Genomic DNA, 18,929 nt, shown 5'->3' with positions numbered 1-18,929 from the left:
AATTTGGAAGCCCGACGTATACATTTGAAAATTTCCAAAAATCGTTAGTAAAGGCCTTCCCCATAGTGAAAGATCGCGCACGGCTGGAAGCCGAGCTATATAGTTTCTATCAACGGGATACAGCAGATTTGACGGACTTTATTTTACGAAAAATCAAGCTAACGGATATGCTGTATGGGAAAAAACCCGATGCGGAGATTATTGAAATAATATTACCAAGATTGTTACCCGCTGTCCAAGACTACTTTGAAATTAGAAACCCAAACACATTGCAGGAACTTTTCGAATAGCGGTGAAGTTTCAAAATCGCAGAATAGCGGAAAAAGCGAGAGGGGAAACATATTCTCAACATACCCGAAGGAAGGAGGAAACCAGAAATGGAAATCGCTCATATGGGGGAAAGAACTATCAAGCTAACGCATCGAAACTCGAAGGTCAAGGCCCAAAAAGAAAATTTGAAAATAAGCATCCGCGTACCCAGAAGACACAGATTGAAAGGAAAGCTTTAAACGACTAGAGGGGCCTGTGAAAGGGAGGGTCCAGACCCCGGAAGTTTTAAAAAAACCCTCAAATAGACATTTAAATACAGTCATCGTAAAAAACTCACAGCTACGAATTATACAAGTCCTGGTTGGCGATGTACCAGTAGAAGCCCTCATCGATACAGGAGGAGAAGGAAATTTCATGAGTGAAAAGTTCTTCAAAAAGAATTTTTATAGGATACGACTATTTAAAACCAGAAATACGGAAATTATAGCGGCGCAAGGAAAAACATGTCACTGCATCGGGAAAGTATCATTAAACGTACAGGTAAAAGAGGAAAATCTCAAAGTATTAATTTTTGTGGTGAAACACCTGCAACACTCTCTTATTTTAGGTATGGACTTTTTAAGGGCCGCGAGGGCCAAATTAAATTTTCAAGATAGTTCCGTGGTGCTGGAGATGGACCAGAGAGTGGTGGAACCTGTAGAGACACCTGAATTGGACCTTAGCCATTTGAATGACCAGGAAAGTAAAGCAATACAGCAAGTGGTGAGTAATTTTTCTCATTTGTTTTCAGAAAAACCAGAAAACTGTCAAATCGTGACTCACTAGATTCAATTAAATGCCGAAAAACCTTGTAGGACTAAACCGTATCGCTATGATAAACAAAAAGACTTAATCATCGAAGAACATATTCAGGAGATGTTAAAGAATAAAATAATAACGCCCATAAATAGTGAGTACGCGAGTCCAGTCGTACTATGTAGGAAAAAGAACGAGTTTCCTCCTTCAGATAAAAGGGCTTGGAGGTTTGCTATCGATTATAGAAAACTAAATAGTATCACTAAATTTCCAGTTTACCCTTTGCCGGTTATAGACGAGATCATTAGACAGATCAAATCGACAAGATATATGTCTACTTTGGACTTAACGTCTGGCTACTATCAAATAGCTATGAGACCCGAAGATATACACAAAACCGCGTTTATAACAAAATCGGGCACTTATGCATTTTTACGCATGCCCTTTGGGTTGTGTGGGGCCCCATCAACATTCCAGAGAGCTATGGACATTGTTCTAAAGCCTGTCCTAGGAAAATCAACTTTAATTTATCTAGATGATATAATTATAACGAGTAATACGTTGGAACAACACATTAATGACCTCGAACAAGTTTTTAAATTATTAAAAGAGGCCAGTCTTACAATTAACGCCTCAAAATGCAAGTTCGCAACTAAAGTACTTAAATATCTCGGTTATAAAATTTCGCAAAAGGGTATAGAAACGCAAGATTCAAAAATAAAAGCTATTAAGAATTTCCCACCGCCTAACACCGCCAAGAAACTTTCGTCTTTCCTTGGACTATGTTCTTACTATCGATCTTTCATAAAAGATTTCGCTAATATTGTTGAACCACTCTTAGTAATCAAAAGAAAAAAGAGTAAATTTACGTGGACAGCGGAAGCGAACACAGCTTTTGAAAGATTAAAAGAAGCGCTTATTAATGCCCCTGTTTTAAAATTCCCTGAGGGGGATGAAAACCTGGAAATTGCGGCAGATGCATCAGACTATGCGGTGGGTGCGGTTCTTATGCAAAATAACCATCCGCTGGCATTTTTTAGTAAAACATTGAATCAGACACAAAGGAATTATACAGCTACAGAAAGAGAAACATTAGCCGTATTAATGGCTGTACACAAATTTCGAGTTTATTTCGGCAAATCGCCAGTAACAGTCTTTTCGGATCATGCGGCTGTTGGTAGACTTTACTCGGGAAAAAACCTAACGCCCAGGTTAATAAGATGGGCTTTAAAACTCCAAGAATATAATATCACAATAAAATATAAACCGGGTAAGGAAAACAATGTAGCTGACGCACTTTCTCGTATAAAACTGGACGACGAAGGAAATGAACTTAAATGCGCTGTGTTGACTTCAAAAATTTTAGATTCTAGAGATACGGTTATTACTGAACTGAAAGCTGATCCTGAATTTGGAAATATCTATGCTTATTTGAAAGACCCCGAAAGCTTTGAGCACACAGATATCGATGCGATAAGAAATAGAGCAAAAAACTATGAAATAATAGATAATTTATTATTCTATACGAAAACAACAAACGAAAATCTTGAGTATAAGCCAGTCATCCCAGCCTCGCTTCGATTAAGCATTTTGAGGGAGTTGCACGAAAAAAAAAAACAGCGGGCCACCTCGGGGTCAGAAAGACTATAAAAAGGGTAAGCGAGGCGGTATATTTCCCGCAATTATACAAAATAGTAACGGCGTATGTCAGGTCCTGCAATCAATGTCAGTTAATAAATGATATTAATTACAGCCCGGCCGGGTGCTTAAATAGCATTCGCGCTACATTTCCGAATGAAATTTTAGGAATAGATCTCCTTGGTCCCTTCCCCCAGAGCGAGTTAAATAAAATCGTTTTCTTTTAGTAATAGTAGATCATTTTTCAAAATGGATAGAAATTGTTCCTCTTAAACGCGCGTCAGCCAAAACAGTCGCAGATGCATTCTTACACAGATACATTTTAAAATACGGTGCACCGATAAAAGTCATTAGCGATAACGGAAAACAATTCATTAATCAAGTATTTGAAAACATATGCAATGGACTTGGCATACGCCTTATCAAAATGGTTCCGTATAGACAACAGGCTAACATAGCAGAAAGAGTTAATAAAAACATAGTAAAAATAATTCGCAGTTACGTGAGCACACATCACAAGCGCTGGGATGGCTACATAAATGAATTAGCTTATGCTTTAAGAATGGCACATCATGATACTACGGGGAAAACTCCAGCAGAATTATTTTTAGGCAGAAAGTTAATTACGCCTTTAGATAAATTATTCTTTGTGCAACAAAGAGAGCAGGAGTTTAAACAACAAGATGTGCAAAAGTTGATTGATCAGGCGCTTAAAACCTCGGATACGGCAAGAAATAGACAAAAGTTATATTATGATAGAAAACGCCGTGAAGCAGATTTTAAAGTTGGGGATAAAGTATTGAAGCGGAAATTTTCTTTATCAAGTGCCCCAGACAATTTTATGGCAAAGCTAGCTCCAAAGTTTGAAGGCCCCTATGTAATTCAGGAAATCAAAGGGGTAGTATTATATCTTAAGAACGACAGAGGGAAAATCTATAAAGCAAGTCCCGACCAGGTGAAAAAATACTATAATCCAAATGATTTTGAAATCCTTAAAAGTTTCTTGCAGGACGCAAGTCTAAACGAAATAGAAGGGCCAGAGACTGCAACAACTATTCCACCACCCAAGAAACGGAGAACTGAAGAGAGACCTAGCACTTCTACAACCCGGACGTCGGTATCAAAAAGAAAAAATGATTTTCAAACTCCGGCGTTTAAGAAAAGCAAAAATACAGATGAACCGGGTAAAGAAACCGTGGTAAAGACGAAAACACCACCTACAAAGGATGGCAGGAGAAATTACACATCAAGGAGAACGCGCACACGGCCACAGAGTCAGGTGCCAGCAAGGCCGCCGTTCCGGAAACTGAAACGCCAGCAGGAGGCACAAAAATACGAGGAACAGAAGAAATTCAAGAAAAACTCCAGACCGGAGGACGTCAAGACCAGCCGTCCCAGGCAGAAACGCAAAGGCCAACAACCAGACGATTACTCCGTCAAGAGGCCAGCATGTAGAGGACGCAAAAGAAAGAGCAACGTGGACGACACTCGGAGATCAATAAGGAGAAGATTGACACCCATGAAACCTCTAACTTGGGATCAATTTTGCCAAAAACGGATGACGGAGTTTCAAGCATCGAAAACTCAAAGATAAGTTAAAACCTTCTATATTTTTTTTTTCTCTTTTGTTCCGAAATGTTATGCATAAGTACGAAGTTCTATGTTTTGACGAAAGTCAATATGTCTCGGTTGAGACTTAGTTTTGTTTTACTTTATTTAGCTAAGGCAAAAGTATTATTTTCTTTAAGTGTAAAAGCTAAAAACAAGCATTTTCTGTTGGTCGAAAGACTAATTCTGTTATGTTAAAGCCAAAATTTGGCCGAAGATAAAAATAACTTCGTATTCTTGTATTAATAAGAATTTTAGTTTCAGTGCCGCCAGCTTGGCGAAGAATGAGTAAAGTAAAAATTTATTTTCTCTTATTCATTTTATGGTAAATTGTAAAAAGTATATGTATAAAATTTTGTAAATGTATGTAAATACTTGAAGGTTATGTAAAAGTAGAATTTAGTCTAGAAGCATAAAATTGTAGATGCTAAAAGTGAATGCTTAAAAGCAATGAAGTCAAAATTTAAGTAGTAAATTGTAGATAAAGTCATGCTTTAGAGCGAAAGCCTGCATGTTTAAAGATGAATGAGGGGGAAGTTAGAATGAATGTGTTTTGTAGGGTTCTCCACCTACATTTGAATTTTTAAGAATATTAAAGTAGCTCATTGAGTTGTAGAATGTCGAGTAAGGTGTGTCTATTTGGTTGTTGAATTCTAACAAATCATGGTGGTTAGGGGAAGTGTTGTAAGACTAAAACACGAATATTCCCGTTTGACACCACACACGGTGGAGAGCCAGGGTAAAGTTAAATTAATGCTTGAAAAATTGAATGAATGTGAAGTAAGCAATAACTAAGAAAAACGAATCGTTAAAAACAAAAATTTATTGTGTCAAGAAAGTGTAAATTATAATGTATGTAGAAAGATACTGATACTTATTCCTTCCAGATGCTGGAAGGAAAGACCAAGATTGATTGATGAAGTCCAGGAAAAGTTGCTGTAAGAAGAAAGCTTTGTAACGAGCAACAGAATTTTAGTATAATTGTTACATAAGAATTTTTTTTTGTGTGTAAACGAGGTTCTCGCCAATTAGTTCAGAATTAGATAAACTTACAACAGGTCGTTTGTAGGACCTGCTTCCAAGTTTTCCAAATTCTGGCAGCGGCAAATGTAGGGTTTATATTTATTTTAACTAACATTTATTTTAAGTTTAAACTATCTTTCCTGTCAAGCCTTACTTTCCCCTGGAACTGCCAATGCCAGAATATGTAAATTTGAGTAGAACGCGCAAGGATTCAAATTATCAGCGGAAGTATTCTGATTTAAATAGGAAGGAAACAAGTTCGGTGAGAGATTCTTTTACTTAGCGAGCGCGGAGGTAGTTAGCGAGAATTGAAGAACCCCGCGTTGCGGCCTATGTGCTTGGCGGGAAGGAGTGGTCATCGTTCCAGTGAGCTTCAAGTCTGCTGTATTAGCAGCGGTATTGTAAAACGCGGTGAGTTAGTTATTTTAGAGAGCCTCGTAGTTAGAATCTTGTCTTTATTTTCTTTTCAGGTTATTATTTTTATTTGACTGCCAAGTTGGCACCGTCTGTAAGCGTCAAGAGAACGCAATTGTAGTTTATTACGTTGAATAAAAAGGGACTTAAACCCTTCACAAGCTTCTATCTTTTATACAAGTTTTCACAGTCACCTCTTGGTTGCGTGCAAGTTGGAGGCGCGCAACGTTATACAGTGGCTGAAGAGAGCTGACGAAAGAGGTCTGAGGCTGTGTTCCGCCTGTTTCTTTTGGCAGTAACTGCCTAATACCGGTCCTCATTCGATGTTGTAACTCTGCGGCGACCTGTGCTGTAACGTCTACTCACATTACCATCATCTTGGAATCGTTGCCAAAGCCTGGAGATGACACTCTGGGAAATTCCAAGTTCGTCTGATACTTCCAGTTGGGTACGCCCACATTCCAGACGGCCGATAATTCTACCACGTAAAAAATCATCCAAATGCATCCTTTGTGTCATAACTATTCGGTTATTGTACTGAAATGCTTATAAAGCGCCTGCGAACAACTTTATTTGCCTGTATTTCTTATATATCACTCTCTTACACTCTCGTCATTGTGACGTACCATCGGTGTCATCTGGTTACTTCCTGAAATTTGCATATGATTCTTGAAGATGTGTGTAGTGATTTTACAGGTGATATATTTATTTTAGAGTTCGATTTACGCGTGACTCCGAATTATCCTTAATTTATGGACATGAGTGTAAATTCGAGGAAGGAAAACGGATCTCTTCGTTGCATTGCATCTGCTGAGTATCGTATCTATCCTGAAACCATATCTCAGAAAAACAATAAAGAATAGTTTTAAGCGTGGAAGCTTTTATACAGAAGATGAAAGAGAGGAATTTGATGAACAAAATGTACTATTTCCAGCTAACGTGAACTATGAGAAATGTCAAGCTCGGTCAGACACTGTTGGAAGTGCTCACGTTTCAGCGCTAACGGCAGAATCAGTCGCTTTTCTCAGACTAAGACAATATGTAAGAAACCTTTCGAAGATGATGATAGAGAAACAAACTAATAACTCTAAAAAACATACCCATGATATGGGCATCACACGACAGTCAAGACAAATTAATTCAACTGCTGACGACTTTTAGCTGTAACTTTTGATTAAAGTCTCGTAATAACGTATGCATTTATATTTTTAGTGTATTTTTATTGAATTAATTTGTCTTGACAGTTTTTTGGGGAGCCTAGTCTCTCATGTTTTGACGTTAATATTCTATTTATATGATCAAAACAGTCGTGAACAAATATTATGACGTTAAAGGTTATTTACTGTACATAAAACACTAGCTAAGGATTAGAAATTCTGTTTTCTCCCATCAATGAAATGTTTGCCAAATGCATATTATAAGAACAAAAATACTATTTATTTTGCAAAGAGAGGGGAAGATTAGATTCTGCATATAACATTAACGATCAGTAACAATTTGCGCTTTTATGCCTCTTTTTATTGATTTATATATTTATTTTGCAGAGTTTGATTTCGATGATAGATATGAACATTGGCTACTGGCAAACTGTCTCTTCGAAGACGGAGATAACAATTCAAGGATTACGCATCCCAGCTTTCAAAGATCTAGTCCTTATTGGAGTAGCTTGGGAGGAGAAAACTCGAAATCTCATATCTCGGATGTTGTTGTATTGCCTCCTGTTTCTGGCGTAACAAAGTAAACGATGTTTACGAGGATCAGATGTTTCAAGTGCTTAAACAATGTTGTTACAAGAAATTCGGCTTAAAATGAAAAATCGGAAATGATTTATCAGATAAAAAGGAATGAACTGTTAATTTTTGTTATGTAAATGTGAATGAAAATTATAGTTTTCATGCGTTCAAATGATTCAATTTTGTATTCACTCAAGTTCTTTATGCCACTATAATGCGCACACTGCAGAACACATGCATAGAACACCTGCAGAAAATACGATACATCTAATCTTGATATTAGGATGCAAGAGGAGTCTGAAGGAGGAAGTTCAGAAGCAAATCTTATTCAAAACACACCGGTAAGCTAAATTTGGGAATTTAAAATTCATCCGAGAGAAATATCTCAACTAAAAGTCGTTAGCCAACCAACGTTATTCACTTTTCCTGTTCTTATCAACTGACTTGGTTTAACTGATTAAGGCAAAGCCACATGAGCTATCTGTCCAAGGAGAGGAATGCCTTCGTGGAGAGCTTAACCAGGAAAACTAGCTCGAATCTATGTTATACATGGGGGAAAACACAGAAACGCCCGTGCAGCCAGCCCGTTCGCCTGCAGTCGAACCTAAGTCGAACTACCAATGTTCAGCGACTTTAACCGCTCGACAGCCAGAGTGCTTACCTAGCGGAAGTAGGCTTTAGTCAAGTCAATAATTTTCTACTGTAAACAAAGAAACAAGTTAAATATTTTTTTAAATGTCCCATTATAACAAGCGTAGCCATCACATTAATTAAAACTGAACTTTTCTGGAATTAAAATCTGTTATTTTGTGTGTAAAAACTTGTTTATTTTTCTAAAATTAAAGATAATAATAAAATATAAATCTAATCGAAAATTTTTAAAAACTTTTGTTACTATTATTAGTCTAATTTTTATCAAGTTATTTATACGCAATTATTTGTATTATGTCGTATGCTGTACAGAAAAATGTACGGATGAAAACCGTTCTTTTAAAAGGGAAAGCTGTTAGAAAAGGGTTGAAATCTTTGCTTTAGAATATTATTAAATCTTTTCTTCCTCTGAGTTTCTTGCTTTTGCTGCATGAATACTATGATTATGATTAAGGTACCATAGATATGAAGTAACAATGCAGCGTCACAGACATCGACGCCTCGCGAATTTTCCCGAGCTCCTGCCATCCATCCTTCTTTCCATAATCTCATACTATGGAAAGGCCCACCAGCGGCCGAGCGGTAAAGTTGCTGAACACTGGTAGTTCGGTTCGAGGTTCGAATCCCGCGAACGGGCCGGCTGCATGGGCGTTTTCGTGGTTTTCCCCATGTGCAACGTGTATACGAGCCAGTTTCCCTTAGAAAGTCCTCCACGAAGGCATCCTTCCCCTTAGGCAGATAGCCCTAGTGTGCTTTGCCATAATTGAATAATCCTAACCCTTTTTTAATTTCTGAAGCACGCTCTAAGAAGATTAAGATATGCCAATATCTTATAGCTGATCTTCGGATCAGCTATAAGAAGGTAGGAAATGAAGAATAGTCATTGATAAACTAATGATAACTATCCCAATACTATTTTTTAGAAGAAATCTACATTCCAATTAGATTGCGTAATAATATTAACATTACACTATCTGATTTGAGCAAGCTGTACAAGGTAAACTCAGTTACCTTGTAAAGCTTCAGCACACTTCTCATGAATGGGCCTTGACCGCATTTTCTGAGAAGGTCATCACAGAAACGAAAGAGAAGTTTCGAACAAAGGAGCCAGATTTGGAAAGATAGAACCCATCAGCAGTAGGTAAGGCTAAAATAAGCTGGAACGTCAATAATAGAAGTAAGGTGATATCACATGTTTGAAAAGTTTCTAGTGTGAGAGACCACCTCCTACGTCTGGGTAACTTAAAGAAAAATCTGCATAAAACGCGTTTTAAATAATAAACGGAAGGGAAATAAAAATGGATAAAATACTAATACAAAAATGCAAATACAAATTCAATACACTGAAAAAACATGAAGGTAATTCAGAGAATGCAATTTGCCAATGAACTAAATTTCAGAGGGAAAAGTTATGCACTTAAAAGTATTCGTCAAATTTCTCCCATTGGTCTAAAGAAGAAAATTATGCAAATATATTTAAATTTCAGAACATTGTGCTAAAACGTTAGGGAAAAAAATACACTAGGAGAGTAGGGTCATATAACGGATAGGGTTATATGGTAGTTCTAAAAACACTTCATTAACATAAAGCATGAAGCCTTAAATCCACATTACGTGGAATTTATTTTGCTCAGCAACATTTCAAACTTTGATAGTTTAAAAGAAAGGGGAGGGATCCAACCGACTCTGGCTGCACTGAATTATGTTCAATACATATAGTACAACAGAAATTTCAGTCTTTAGAGGCTTTTTAATTTTAACAATAAGGATGTTTATGTTATCTTTTCTTCAAGATAAGCATTAGACTTAAGATGATTAAGAGAGACTAAATTTAATCCTTTTTTGACAAGTGTCACTTTGCCAAACGTCTGATTCAGTATGCGAAAACAAGATGAACGTTTATTCAGCAATGGATAGAAATCGGAAAATAAATTAGATTTTTGTGATTCTTTAAAAGGAAAATATTCTCTAATACAAATCTCGGAAATGGGAAATACGAGATTCTTTTCATATCATCATTTCATTCAAAGGCATTGTTATTACAATTGTTTTTATTGTTCTAGAATTTTCATGCATTTGCATTGGTTGTCGATCGTTACTACTCCGTTATGTTATTAACCGACTGAATTTTATAGTAAAGCAGTATAACTTTACATGAAAACCGTACACACGCTGAGTTAGAAGAGGAAGAAAGCAAAGTTGCTAAAGTAATTGTCTTCAGTAACCAGCAGTATAAATATTCTACCTTCAAAGGCCCACCAGCGGCCGAGCGGTAAAGTCTCTGAACACTGGTAGTTCGGTCCTAGCTTCGAATCCCGCGAACGAGCTGGCTTCATAGGCGTTTCTCGTGGTTATCACCTCGTGCATCGTGTATACTTAGAAAGTCCTCCACGAAGGCATCCCTCCCCTTACGCAGATAGCCCTCGAGACTTTGCCGTAATCGCGTAAACCAACCAAACCTACCTTCAAGGATAAGCTACAAGTGCATAACTGAAATGACAAACTAAAGTAAATGGTTTATGCATATCTCAAACCTCGCCACGAGCATATAAGGAATTATTAGTCAAATGAATATTTTTTTCTGTAATTTTCTCTGAGACAGAGGAGGTTAATATTTGCTACTGTTGTTAACGCGCTCAAGCTTCGTAACTCAAATTTTTAAGATTTATTCTTAAAATTTTTAAATATTGCAGTTTTTATTGAGTTTGCTAATAGTTAAATTTTTATATTAAAACTCTTCCCTTCTTTTCCCCCTTTTTTTTTATTTTTTTAAGATCGCTATTGTGTAAGTTCCATTTTAAGCGCTTTAGAGAAAAGTTATGAGGAGGTATATCGATATACCTCCTCATAGCCTTTATTGATCATTTATGTCTTTATGATCATTTTATATTTTTAAAGGATGCTGAGAAAAATTCAGTTGTTAACTGGTAAATAATTAAAATAAATAGGCCGGAATTTATTTTTAATCTTATATTTGGCGATTCATTAGAAATGAGTCTTAAGTACGTAAGCATTCATATACTTTCGTTTCATGATTTATTTAATAAAATTAGTTTTCAGGATTTCTTACTATACTTCTCTGATTTATTGCAAGAGACAGATTATTCATTGTATCATTATTTTGCAATTTTATTCACATGTGTAACAAACTGAAAATTCGCTCCGACCCAAAATTCGCTCATTGCATTAAAAAAAGTAAATAAAAAACTATTATACAGATTAAATTTTAGGTAAATTCTATGTAATATTTAATTTTACAGAATAAAGAAATCCAACTTCAAAAATTTTCAAACAGTTTTTTTATTAAATTTTAAGAAATGTATGAAGCGTTTCTAGTAGATATGAAAATGCAAAGACTTCAGTGGAGACGTAAGATTTCATTTAACATAACCAGTTTTTAGCCCAAAGGGGTGTTAGCCCAGAAGGGCTATTAGTCTCGAAACGAGATTTTGCGTTGAATCACTACAAAAGGCTGAATCACTTTTTAAATTGTTGCCACCAAAAATTATCACCCTATATTATATTTAAAGAAATTAAATAATGAAGAACCTGTTTGAATGTATGTACGTTTCTTACACAGAGATAAAATAACCGTACATAGAGCCATCAAATTTTGAATAACGTAGTCCTCCACTCGAATATGGGCACATGGAAGCCAAAATTCGGAATTTGAAATTTGTTTTATTGTCTGTTTCATATTTTGTAAAACTTTAACAAACTCAACGACTTCAAAGCAAAAAATGGAAAGAAAAAAAAATATTCTAGCGCGAGACTGTCTGTCAGAAGTTATTACCAAAAATTATCACCCTATATTATATTTAAAGAAATTAAATAATGAAGAACCTGTTTGAATGTATGTACGTTTCTTACACAGAGATAAAATAACCGTACATAGAGCCATCAAATTTTGAATAACGTAGTCCTCCACTCGAATATGGGCACATGGAAGCCAAAATTCGGAATTTGAAATTTGTTTTATTGTCTGTTTCATATTTTGTAAAACTTTAACAAACTCAACGACTTCAAAGCAAAAAATGGAAAGAAAAAAAAATATTCTAGCGCGAGACTGTCTGTCAGAAGTTCTAAAGATATGCTGTTTTTAAATATTTTTAGCCCAAACGAACATAAGTGCTCTCGGAACGTGTATGTGGGTGTAAATTAAAAAGAAAAAAAAACGCCCCTTTGGGTGTAATATAAAATCTGAAAGCTTTCAGAATTTTTTTTTTTTTTTGGCATTAATTTTGTTCTATAATTTTTATTTTTTCGTCGGTCTTCAATAGAGGACAAATTAGCTAAATTTAAAAACACGTCCTGTTATCTTGCATCAGCAGTAAGATGTGTAAATACAGTCGTCTGGTTATTGAACCGAAGTTGCTCAGAGTTTAGATAATGCAACTTTTTCGTAGCTAGCAAATTTGTTAAGAAGTACTAGGTCTGATCTGCGGAGAGATAAGTGACGGATCTATAGATTAAGTTTCTGATTTATTCTAGGTTGTATTCAAGTTTTATAATTGATTTGATTCACCTGCCTGCAAGAAGCGGTGAATAAATATTGTCATGTTTAATTTGTGTAATTCTGCTAAGTCGTTGAATAATTTTTAATGCATTATTTTATACCTTGAGTGATTATTGAATTACAGCAAAATAAGTAGACTATAATTCATTTTGGGCGTGAGAGCATTGAGATAATTGGAGAACCCAATGATATTAGGTAACGCAATTTTCGTCGTGCCCTTACGTAAAAATTTTAACGAGGCTGAAAAAAGCAACGTAAAGATTGTTTTGCGGTACAGAAATTTTTTATGCATTGAGGAAATAATTACAGTACATTCACAGTGAAAATACGCTTCTAAAGATTCATTCAGCCGGCAACAAATAAAAGTGGTTAGTATAAATAAAAGTGGTCCATTCCCACGCCATCCGAAATGAGGAAACATCATAAAAAGTACGCGCAGTTATTTAGACGCACATTCCGATGGTGAAATGAATAACGAAATGGACTACATTGAGCAATTTGTTGACAATATTGATGCTAGAAAAGGCAATGCAAAGAAAAATATCAGATTAATTTCCCAAAACTCAATAAATGTTTTGTTTTTCAAAAAACTTGAAAATTTTGTATTAAATTAAATTCTTGTGGATGTTTTTGTTCCATTGATTTTTTATTAAATATATGCATATATAATGATAGTATAGATAATACATGCATTTATCTATGTAAATAAAATGTACTCTAATAAACTTAATTTTGTTGAAAATATGTCCCCTCCCCCAATATCCTTTAACACGAAAAAGTACTCCTTCGGTTTCGTGTTAAACGATTTTCACTGCATATGCAAAACTCCCGCTTTGTTGACATGGGAATAGGGAAACCAGTTGCCATAAAGTAGGGCAACTCTCTGGAAATTCTGAAGCATTCTAATCCTGAAGCTATTCTAATCCTGAAGCAGACCTGGAGGTTTATGGTAAATGTGTATTGTTTGTGCAGTATGAGGACATTTAAAATACCGAAAGCTCCCTCGTTAGGATGTTGTAAAGGAAGAGGAGACCTTCAGATCCGTTGTCCAGAGGGATTTCTTTCAGTATTGGGACTGATCAAATCCAACGGTGGAGTCCAGTTGACGACATGTAGAAACCCCAGCGACAGGTCGTCTGGTAGCCGGTACGAATGGGTTACAGCCGAAAACATCGCAGACGAAAATGTCGCGGAGAAAACAACGCAAGGCGAAAACGTCGTGCTACAAAACATCGTGGGAGAAAACATCGCAAAGAGAAAACATCGCAGTTCTAAAACATCGTGGTACAAAACATCGTCGTCGAAAATAAAGCGGTTCAAAAACATCGCAGTTTAAAAACATCGTCGTCGAAAATATCGTGGTAAAAAATAAAGTATCTACAAATCATCGCATGACGATAACATCGCAGACATGCTTTTTTCAGGCATGCTTTAATAAGTGTAAATGGATATTCCCATAATGATTTGTGAGCGCAAGATGGAAAGAAGGATAATTTTTACTTTCATATTTTTTATTAATTAATAAATTTTTGCTGAGAAAATAAAAAGGAAACTTAAGCATAAAAAATTAATGCAACTTATAGCACTTAATATAATTTTAAACCGACATAGTTAACTAACAAAGGCCATTAATAAATCATTTTTATAAAGCTTTTACTGGTAATATTTCATGAAAAGTATAATCTATAAGTTACATTTAATTTTCTATGCTTAAGTTTCCTTCTTACGTTTTCAGCAAAAATTTCTTAGTTAATAAAATATGTGAAAGTAAAATTTATCCTTCTTTACACCTTGCGCTCACAAATCATTATGGGAATATCCATTTACAATTATTAAAACCTGAAAAAAGCATGTCTGCGATATTATCGTCATGCGATGATTTGTAGATACTTTATTTTTTTACCACGATATTTTCGACGACGATGTTTTTAAACTGCGATGTTTTTGAACCGCTTTATTTTCTACGACGATGTTTTGTACCACGATGTTTTAGAACTGCGATGTTTTCTCTTTGCGATGTTTTCTCCCACGATGTTTTGTAGCACGACGTTTTCACCTTGCGTTGTTTTCTCCGCGATGTTTTCGTCGACGATGTTTTTGCCGCGATGTTATCGGCGGACACCGTACGAATGTATGTGCAAAACAATGCTACACCAATCTGAAATTTATTAGTTTACGTTTCAAAATATTGATAAGTTGCAGCAGTTAATCTGTCCTCAGGCAATATTTAATAAATAAAAATTTACTGCCTCGTTATATATCTTAAAAAGTAATGATCAATTTTACTTTTTTAATTTTGAAAATAAATTACCTGCTTCCCTTTTTTTACAAAAAATATTTTTATCAAGGTCGGAGTATACACTTTGATGATATAAATAAAACCCTTTCGCGAAGATCATTTTTCTCTTTCCGATTACGTAATGGCTTACTTAGCATATCTTCTCAGGTGGTGAACGTTAACGATTAACGCGCAGTAAACTCATGGTGTCCGACATGGCGTGAAATGCGGAAGGTGTGGGACGAACCTCCTAGTGATGGATACAAGTCGTTCCTAGTCTGATGGACGGACAGACAGTCAACAACCCTCCTCGTGCAGGTTGAACTGACTCCAAAGATTGCTCTAGGATGAATCAATTATCGTTTCCACACCCTTCCTAACGAAGAAATTCCAGAGAGTTGACACTTGCCGTCTGCCCACGAGATTCTCTAAGGAAAAGGCCTTGTTAACGAAGATGTTCCGAAGATGATCATCAACTAAAATGAAGTTGCCTCCGCCAGCCACCTCCTGGAGCTGCCCTGATTAGGCCTTGTTTGCATATTGTGAGAAATTTAAGCGCCGTATTCATTTTTTCCCTATTCGAAAGGATACCAAAGAAAAAACTCTACGTGAATTCTAGGTTTCATTTGCTAAAGAAAAAAGTGCAAGGATTCTTATATAATGAAACTTGAAGGAGTGACGGAAAATTAACGATAACATAAAATACATAAATAATAATAAAAACTAAAAAAAGAAAACAGCAAAACTAAAAAGAAAATCTGAAAGGATTCAGATTTTAAATTACGTCCAAAGGAGCTTTTCTTTAAAAACATTTTGTGTGTTACCTTTACTTACTAAATATCATGTTCTTCGTACTTAAACCATAAAATTCAGTTCAAGAGCAATATTGCAAAATAATTTTAAATTGAGCATATCTTTAGAATTTCCGATACACAGTCTCACGCGCTGGAGATAAAAATGCTTTTTTTTTTTTTTTTTTGTACAACGTTGGCATTGCTCGCTTTGAAATCCTTGAGTTTGTTAATCAAAAATTCGTTAATGTTTTACAAAACATGAAATCGATAATAAAACAAATTCCGAATTTCAAATTTGAGCTTTCAGATGCCAATATATGCAGTAGGATTACGTCATTCAACATTGGATGGCTCTAGGTGCCGTTGTTTTATCACAATGGGAGAAACACACATACATTTATGCAGATTCTTCATTATCTAATTTCTTCAAATACAATACAGGGCGATAATTTTTGGTGGCAACAGTCTGAAAAGTGAAATGGACATTCAGAGTGATTCGACGCAAAATCGCAAAACGAAAACAATAGTTCCTCAGGCACAAAGCCCATTTGGACTAAAAAAAAAAAAAAAAAAATGGGTAAAGTGTTTAATAAACGTGACAATTTAAAATTGTCCAAAGAGTTTACTTTCCTGTGAATAAAGATTTTGAGAAAATTAAGTTCATGCTTTAATTAAACAATGAGATAACAATATAAAGTTAAATAGACAACCAACCCATTTTAATGAAGAACTAAATCAAGTATCAGTTTTAATGCAGATTATCAACGGACTGAATTAATAGAAACAAAACCTTAAATTTTAGTAAGACGCTAGAGGGAGAGATAATGCGACAGTCTTGGCCGATTTTAGAAAGTAATAAAATTAAGTATTTAAGGCATTTAGATCATAATAGAGACAAAATAAACACAAATGGAATTTCCAAAACACTAATCAAAAGTTATGGAGAAGTGATAGCAAAAGAGAAATTTTACATGCATTATGTGAGGCTCCTTATGTACAATTTACGCATTTTATAGTTATATTATTTTAAATGTATATAAAAATTGAAATTATACGTAAAAATAAAATAGCATACATAAATCTTACATACTGTGCTAAATAATATAGAAGTCATTTTAGAATGAAAGTTTTCATATTTAAACATAAATTTAAAGAGTATATTTGGGTTACAATTTTATCTAAATGAAATAGTTACGACGTTATCAAATACCCATTCCGCTATTGAATGTCCAACTTAATAGCTGTGGTCTGTTATGAAACATTTACCGGCGCATATTTGAACGCAGGTTCTTGTTTCACTTACAGGAATACGGCAGTCTCGAATGCTATCTGCCTAAGGGAAGGGATTCCTTCATGGAAGACTTTCTAAGGGAAACCGACTCGTATACATGTTACACATGGGGGAAACCATGAAAAACGACCATGAAGCCGGCCCGTTCGCGGGATTCGAACCTCGGACAGAACTACCAGTGTTCAGCAATTTTACCGTTCGGCCGCTGATGGATCTTTGGTGAGCCTGGAACGCGATCTGTTGATGTAATAACTGTTGGTTAATTCTATAATTTCATTGACAGATATGCTGTCAATGAAATTATAGAATTTTTCATAAATTTATGACAATTTTTTCAATGAACTGATAAGAGGATAACAATTTTAGAAATACTGATTTAATTTTTTTAAAAATTAAAATAGTGTTCATTACATTCGCAATAAAACATATGCTAAAAATATTCCTCACAAATTCATAAAAAATAGAAAATAGTTAATGTAAATACACCCGACTTTTGTAAAATTCTTTTTTATTTATTTAAAAGCTAGGAAATATAAATAAAATATTCCTTTTCCGGGAGGGGGGGAATTATCTTTCGCTACATGATTTTCAATACTAATTTTTTGTTAAAACAGAAACATTATAAACAAAAATGTTTTACCTGGATTTGCTACTAAAAGATGTCTGCATCTGAAAAGGAAAATAAAATTTCGAATTTTTCTAATATGTTAGACAAAAATGAAAATCGCATTGTCTCTTAGGTTTTGCAGTCTTTATCAAAACAAATGTTTCATTATTATTTACTGTTACGTTGTGCTTTCTATAAAATTAACACATGGCAGCGGTGGGATTCGAACCCACGCCTCCGTGGAGACTGGTGCCTAAAACCAGCGCCTTAGACCGCTCGGCCACGCTACCGCGACAGAAATTGTAATTCTTACTGATTAAAGTTCGGATTACTGCACAAATCTTATTTTGTCGAAGTACTAAAGAATACTATTGAGGAAATAAAAATAAGGCAGTTTAAATTTTTATTTCATACAAAGATTCTCATAAGGAAAATTACTTTTAGCTGAGGAGAATTTTTAACTACTTTTGATGTGCACCTTTATTTACAGTATTCATTAATAATTAATTACTTTTTATCTGTTTTTTAAAAATTGATTTTTTAGGGTAATTTATCATACGCAGTTTAAGATTCCAAACATATATATATGCTTGTGATTTTTCAGAACTCTCAATCAAGTTGAAATTATTTTAATTGCTCTTTGTGCTTTAACAGAAGGTAGTACACATTGTTTAAGTTACCATTATTCTAAATATAATGATGTCTTGGTTTCCGAAAATAAAATTTGCTTGCAGTGCAAAACACTTGCATGTCAAACCGAATTTTCTATAAAAAAATCTGATGTGTGCACCACATGACTTCCTTGTACGGAATATTAAATTATACGCATTTTTTCTTGCATTTTGTTTAAACTTATTGGATTTAGTTATATCTACTTCGCCGACAGCGCATAAACCACAATAGAATAAGTGCATTCTTTAAAGTTCACTCTATTTGTTTACCATAGCGACACTCTGGCGGTAGGTTCACTTAACAGTATTATATTTCGTTCATATTATAACTCAGAATGCACAAAATTTGTATCATTTAAAGAATTATCTAATCATTGCCACATGTTCTATTCAAGTACTATAAGAAAGCTAGAACGATGTATAAAAGAAATTAAGCAAACAAAACAAAAAATAAACAGTTTTTCACAGATTATTGAGTATTTCTCATTCAATTAATTCAGTTCTGACTTCGCGACAAGAGAAAGATACATAAAACCTCAAAATATCTCTACTAAAAATTACTAATTATTAAAAATTAAATTACTAATTATTAAAAATTAAGTAAATCTTAAGCACTTATTTCCTCGAAAAAATTCCAGAA

At 34.8% G+C, this 18,929-nt stretch overlaps 1 long non-coding RNA gene and 1 other non-coding gene across 2 annotated transcripts in view; both read right to left on the bottom strand.

Annotated features, from left to right (window-relative positions):
* Positions 1–18,929, bottom strand: part of LOC146993537 (uncharacterized) — a 224,436-nt gene that overhangs the window by 32,209 nt on the left and 173,298 nt on the right. The gene's annotated exons all lie outside the window — the stretch shown is intronic.
* Positions 17,827–17,908, bottom strand: TRNAL-UAG (transfer RNA leucine (anticodon UAG)). Its single transcript has one exon. It is a non-coding gene; the product is annotated as a tRNA-Leu (tRNA).

This window comes from Stegodyphus dumicola, chromosome 12 (genome assembly GCF_044657685.1).
Source record: "Stegodyphus dumicola isolate Sdum_Otavi_A_Nest chromosome 12, ASM4465768v1".
Classification (NCBI taxonomy): domain Eukaryota; kingdom Metazoa; phylum Arthropoda; class Arachnida; order Araneae; family Eresidae; genus Stegodyphus; species Stegodyphus dumicola.
The sequence above is the reverse complement of the archived record's forward strand: the minus strand, read 5'-3'. Positions and strand labels throughout refer to the sequence as shown.